The following is a 5715-nucleotide window of genomic DNA, read 5'->3' on the forward strand; positions in this document are numbered from 1 at the left end:
GAAAGATCTAGCACAGCATGTGTTCAGAAGAGCTCTCTGTGCAGGCCAAGCAAGCTGGGAATAAATATGTCTGCCTTTAGTTATTTCACCCAATCTTGGAAATTTCTAAATGAGTTAATTGAAAAGTGGGTTATTTAGGCTCCTGGCATTTACACTGGTCTAGTATTAAGATGTTGCTGAGGTGTATAAGGTATCAGTGAGCCTTGAGTTATTAAATACTCAAGGTTAAAAAATTGATAAGGCATGAAAAATATAAAGCAAGACTAAGTTCTCATGGGAAATATTGATTATATATTTGACAGATTTTTAAAAATAAATGCCCAAATTCAGATGCTCAGGTCAAAGAGTTGCCTATCATTTGTACCCAGATGTTTTCAACTAGAGCAATATCTTGAGACCATCTATGTGCCAGTCACTGTGCCCAGTGGTATATTTGTGCCCAGTGGAAATAAAACACATGTGCTTCTTGCCATTGTGGACCTTACAGTTTGATGACGAAATGTCTTTTAAAGTTCCTGAGTATTTTTATTTTTATTTTTATTTTTTTCCCATTTATTTTATTGCATTTTAGGTTTTGGGGTACATGTGAAGAACATGCAAAATTGTTGCATAGGTACACACGTGGCAGTGTGATTTGCTGCCTTCCTCCCCATCACCTACATCTGGCATTTCTCCCCCTGCTACCTCTCCCCAGCTCCCCACCCCTCACCATCCCTCCCCTATTTCCCCCCAACTGACCCCAGTGTGTAGTGCTCCCCTCCCTGTGTCCATGTGTTCTCATTGTTCAACACCCGCCTATGAGTGAGAACATGCGGTGTTTGATCTTCTGCTTTTCTGTCAGTTTGCTGAGAATGATGGTTTCCAGGTTCATCCATGTCCCTACAAAGGACCCAAACTCATCGTTTTTGATGGCTGCATAATATTCCATGGTGTATATGTGCCACATTTTCCCTATCCAGTCTATCGTCGATGGGCATTTGGGTTGGTTCCAGGTCTTTGCTATTGTAAACAGTGCTGCAATGAACATTTGTGTGCACGTGTCCTTATAGTAGAACGATTTGTAATCCTTTGGATATATACCCAGTAATGGGATTGCTGGGTCAAATGGAATTTCTATAAATTAGTTCCTGAGTATTTTTAAAAATGTTTTCTGTGTGTGAATATTTTTTGTCTCTTTAGACAAGATTTTTGATCTCTGGCAGCTAGTTATAAGCTGCTCAGTAGCATTTTTGAATAATGTACAACCAAGCATTAATGGAAAGAATGAGACAGTGTCAAAGTACTGTTTGTGCTTGAAAGTTCACTTTCTGTAGTGTATAACTTTAACCAATCAAGTATTTTATCTTCTTTTTTTTGGAGGCGTGTGTTTTATTCAAGGCTTGTCAGTCTCCCTCCTTCCTGCTATGGGTGAGGCAGGAGGGATGGGTAGAGGGGGAGGGAACGGGCTAGGAAGGGGCGGACTGCAGCTGCCCTTTGTAAACATATTCCAGTGCAGTGGCAATGGTGCGTATGTCCAGCTTGATGCTCCGAGCCCAGTTCTCCACATCCCCAATTTCTTTGGGTGCATGGTTGAAGTTCTCCACCATTCCAATCCATTGGCCCGTCTGCTTGGCAAATTGGGCAGCCTGCACCTGTAGGGTCTTCACCTCATGGTCCAGATTTCTCTGGTTCATGTAGGCCTGGGCTACACCCACACTGAGGTGATCCACCAAAGCTTCTGTCAGGCAGGTTGCTGCAGTGATAGCCTCTTGCCTCCTCTTCTCCTGCAGCTCCTTGTGTTCATTCTGTTTGGCCTGGTGTTCTTTTAGCAGGCGGGACAGCATGGTGGTGTCAGCCTGGGGGCTGGGGACGCCGAGCCCCCTCCGGCTCCGGAAGCTGGAATGCACACCTCCAAGTAGTTTATCTTTGCTTTACTTCTGTGTTCATCTATAAAAGCCTCCCCGAGCCAGGAATGGTAGCTCACGCTGCAATCCTAGCACTTTAGGAGGTCAAGACAGGTGGATCACTTGGGGTCAGGAGTTCGAGACCAGCCTGGTACAGTACCGCTGCAGGAATCATCTGAGAGAGAATGCCAGCAGCGGTCACACAAGTGAATAGGGACATGGCCCCTTCCTGTCAACCGGAGAAGCACAACCTGGAGTAGACAGTGGACGATGCAGCAGCAGAGTCTGCCCCCCTGCCCCACCCTTCAGCATTTAAGGTCCTACTCAAGTCTGCACAGAGGACATGAGACTGAAAACAAGATGAGATTGAAGGTTGGCAATGGCCCATCATTAATTGCCTCATCGCTTTCACATTTTAAATGACTGGAAAGGTGTGAAATCTGCCCAAGACACTGTTAAGGAGTGTAAAAAGGAAGACTCAACAGAGCTAATGGCTGGTGGCAGAGGGGAGTGATTAGGAGAATTACAAGCATTTTGTGTTTGTAACCTGATGTTTTGAGACTCCTTGATAAGCTGCTTACAGTCCCAAGAGTTCTTTTTTTAGTTTAATAGTTACCAGGCAGGAGCAAAAGTAACTGTGGGTTTTGCCGTCACTTTTAATGTAATATTTTGTTAGTTTGCTCAAGTGGATAGAGACACAAACAATGGTGAGCAGGCTTGTTTGCCCTTCACCCTCTCATTTTTTATCTTTAAGCCTGTTGGGAAAGGCTAAGTTCAGCAGGACTTCCCCTGAAGACTCTTAGGATCACAGATTTGTTTCTCTGCCATGACTTACAGATGTCAGATTGGTCCTGTGAGTGCTGCTTGAGAAAGGAAGGGATAGATCAGACAATAAATCGGGAATAGGTTCTCGGGGCATCTCGCCTATGTTTCAAAAGGGATGCCTGCAGCTGCACTTTCTAGACATTTTATCTCAGGAGTAAAAAGTTTGGTATGAAGGAGGAGGAAGGTCACAGGATGATGGTGTGGGAGACAGAGAATGCAGTCTGAGGATTGGGGGGCTGTGGCTTCCCCCAGCGCTTTACTCTCACTCCATCCTCTCCCTAAGCTGCTGGGACTGCTGGCTGTGCCACTGGACCTCCTCCTGGATGAATATTAGGGAGAGGTAAGGAATGTGGGTCAGGGCTGGGGGAGACCTCTGGTGAAGGGAGAGGGAGGGGGATCCTGTGTTTCTTGGCTCTATTTAGAAGACACTGGGGCAACAGTTTTTAAAGTTGAAAACAGCTACTATATAGATATATGTCTATTGAGTAAAAATATTCACAGGTGTATACATTTTTTTGAAACGTCTTTTGTTTCAAAATGTTTAACTGTTTTTATTTCGGAAAGGCTTATGCTTAATGCAGCCATGCATTAAGAATTGGGAGACAGTTGATCTCCACATCTTTAGCCTTTTGCATCTTCAGATGAACTTGGTTTTCCGACAACCCATTGCAGATCCCATCTTGAGTCACCCAGAGAAGTTTTATTTCAGCAATGTGATACTCTTCTTGGAGGCAATCTTAGGACAAAGCTTTTCAGTAGTAGCCATGTACTGGGGTGAGCTTAAAGCTAATGGGAGTCTTAGATACAGTGGCATGCTTTCAGTACACGTCAAACTAATGATGAACTCTACTAAGTAAAAGAAAAGTGATTCTACTGAATTCCCACTCAGAATATGATGTCTTTACTTATAGCCAATAAGATTTTTGTTGATGTTTGGGGAGGTGGAGGAATCATAATGACAGTATTCAATGTATAGATGATGGAGAGAATATGTATTTTCACACTGGCACACTTAGTAAGAAGTAGAGAGGCTTCATTTGAAAGAGAAAAGTGATTAGTTAGTGAACGTAATGCATTTCACAATTTTAGGGAACCAAATAAGGAACTGATTTGAAGTCCTACATCAAAAAACAAGAATACTGTGAGACTGAAATTACTGTTCAACTATAAGAAACAAAATTGCCCATCTTCAAAATATGCAGAGGATCCAAGTTGCAACTAATCCTGAGTTTCAAATCAATAGGGTTTAATATTTCACTGGCAATCATAGGTTGAAATCAATGCTGTCATGGCTCTTTGGGAGAATAGAAGCTTATGAAACAAAGGAATTGAAGGCAATCATCCAAGGATGAAATAAAAGAAATATGCTTTGCAAGGACTTTTGTGGAAAGGAAACATATGGCAACTCACAACCCATCCCCCAAGACCCGTTCCTTCCAGTTTCAATATTAGGTCCTGGAGGCTCAAGAAAATGGTTCCAGAGATCAAGTCAGGGAACAAAATGGGGATACCCTCACCCTGCTGAATGTTTGAGATGAGCCGAGTGGTGGCTTTTTTGAAACTGGCAATGTGGAAGTTTATGCTGATAAACCATGGCGTCTGCATCAGTTAGCTCATACTGCATAACAAACCACCCCATGATAGGGTAGCTTAAAACAATAGCCATTTGCTTCACTCATGAGTCTGTGGATTGGTAGTTTGGGTGGAGCTTACCTGTGTGGTTTTTCTCGTCTCGGGTGACTTCATTCATGTGTTTGTAGTCAGCTTCTGAGTCAGCTGGACTGGCTAGGCTGGGATGGCGAATGACGGGACAGAATATGATGAGATGGCAAGTCTCTGTTCCAAGCAGTCTCTCCTCTTCTAGCAGGTTAGCCTGGGTTTGTTCTCAGGGAGGCTGAGTACATTCGAAGAGAGGAGGTAGAAACATGCAAGGACTCTTAATACCTAGGCCCCAAACTGGCAGACTTTCACTCCCACTTCATTCTCTTGCCTAAAGCAAATTATAACAATAAGCCAGATTCAGGGTGTGGGGAAATAGACTCCACTTCTTGATGGGAAGAGGCACAAAGTCATATTGCAAAGGGTATGGCTACAGATGGAAGAGTGAAGGATTGGGGCCACTTAGGAGTCTACCTACTCTTACCATTAGTCAATGCCTCAAAGAGCATCAGACTTACAGTTGGCCACTGTTGGAAACACCCACTTTCCTCCTCTGGGTGGAGGAGATATCTCAGACTGGAAGTGCCTCCTGATGTGCAATTTTAACCTTTGTGCAATTTTCACACCACTTTATAGAGGAAGAAAATGACAAGTCATATGGCTTTTTCCGTCACATTTCCAGGAGAGGATCTGAAGAAGAAGGAGAAAGAAATAGAACAGGATCTTTTTTGTGGAATGAAACATGGTGATTAATTTTTAAATAGTTGGTGCTCAGGGGAGGCCATAGCTGAAATTATGACAGAGGAGAGATAGAAGTGTAGCAACAATCTCTGAGTGCTGTTGGGGTTTAAGCCACTGGAGGTGAACTGTACATCTAAGCAGCTGGTAATGTCTGGGAAGTGCCCCGCATAGACACACAGCTTGGGGGATAATGTTACTTAGCCATGGGCTGGGACCCTGTGTGATGGCTGAGACCTGTAAATCCCAGTGATGTCAGCCACCACTGGTGGGTGGATTACTACCATCAAGGGCTAGGAGGGGTCCTCCCAAAATTGAAGGGGGTGAGCTCAAGGAGGGTGCAGGGGGTATCATCTTAGCTCACCCTGCTGCATGGGATATGCACTCATGCCTGAAAGGTAAAGTGTCTTTTTCATGACCCAGGATGACAAGCCATTTGTCTGGGTAAGAGGAGAGAGGAACCTAATTGCACTGCTGGAGGCATCCCCAAGGTCGAGTGCCCCGCTCTGAAGTGCCCACCTGCTTCACACCCTGCCCCATCTTTCCACCTTCTTGTTCCAAGTGTCTAACTGACCTCCGCCTGGCACCTGTAACAGACAGACCTGAAAGA

General features: G+C 44.3%; 1 pseudogene across 1 annotated transcript; it reads right to left on the bottom strand.

Moving 5' to 3' along the window:
* Nucleotides 1–1347: 1347 nt before the first annotated feature.
* On the bottom strand, nucleotides 1348–1882 carry LOC116550670 (annotated as a pseudogene). Its single transcript, XR_004268528.1, has one exon. The product of XR_004268528.1 is annotated as a biogenesis of lysosome-related organelles complex 1 subunit 1 pseudogene (transcript).
* Between the last annotated feature and the right edge of the window lie 3833 nt (nucleotides 1883–5715).

This window comes from Sapajus apella, unplaced genomic scaffold (assembly GCF_009761245.1).
Source record: "Sapajus apella isolate SASKATOON/1434 unplaced genomic scaffold, GSC_monkey_1.0 scaffold8, whole genome shotgun sequence".
In the NCBI taxonomy this organism is placed as follows: domain Eukaryota; kingdom Metazoa; phylum Chordata; class Mammalia; order Primates; family Cebidae; genus Sapajus; species Sapajus apella.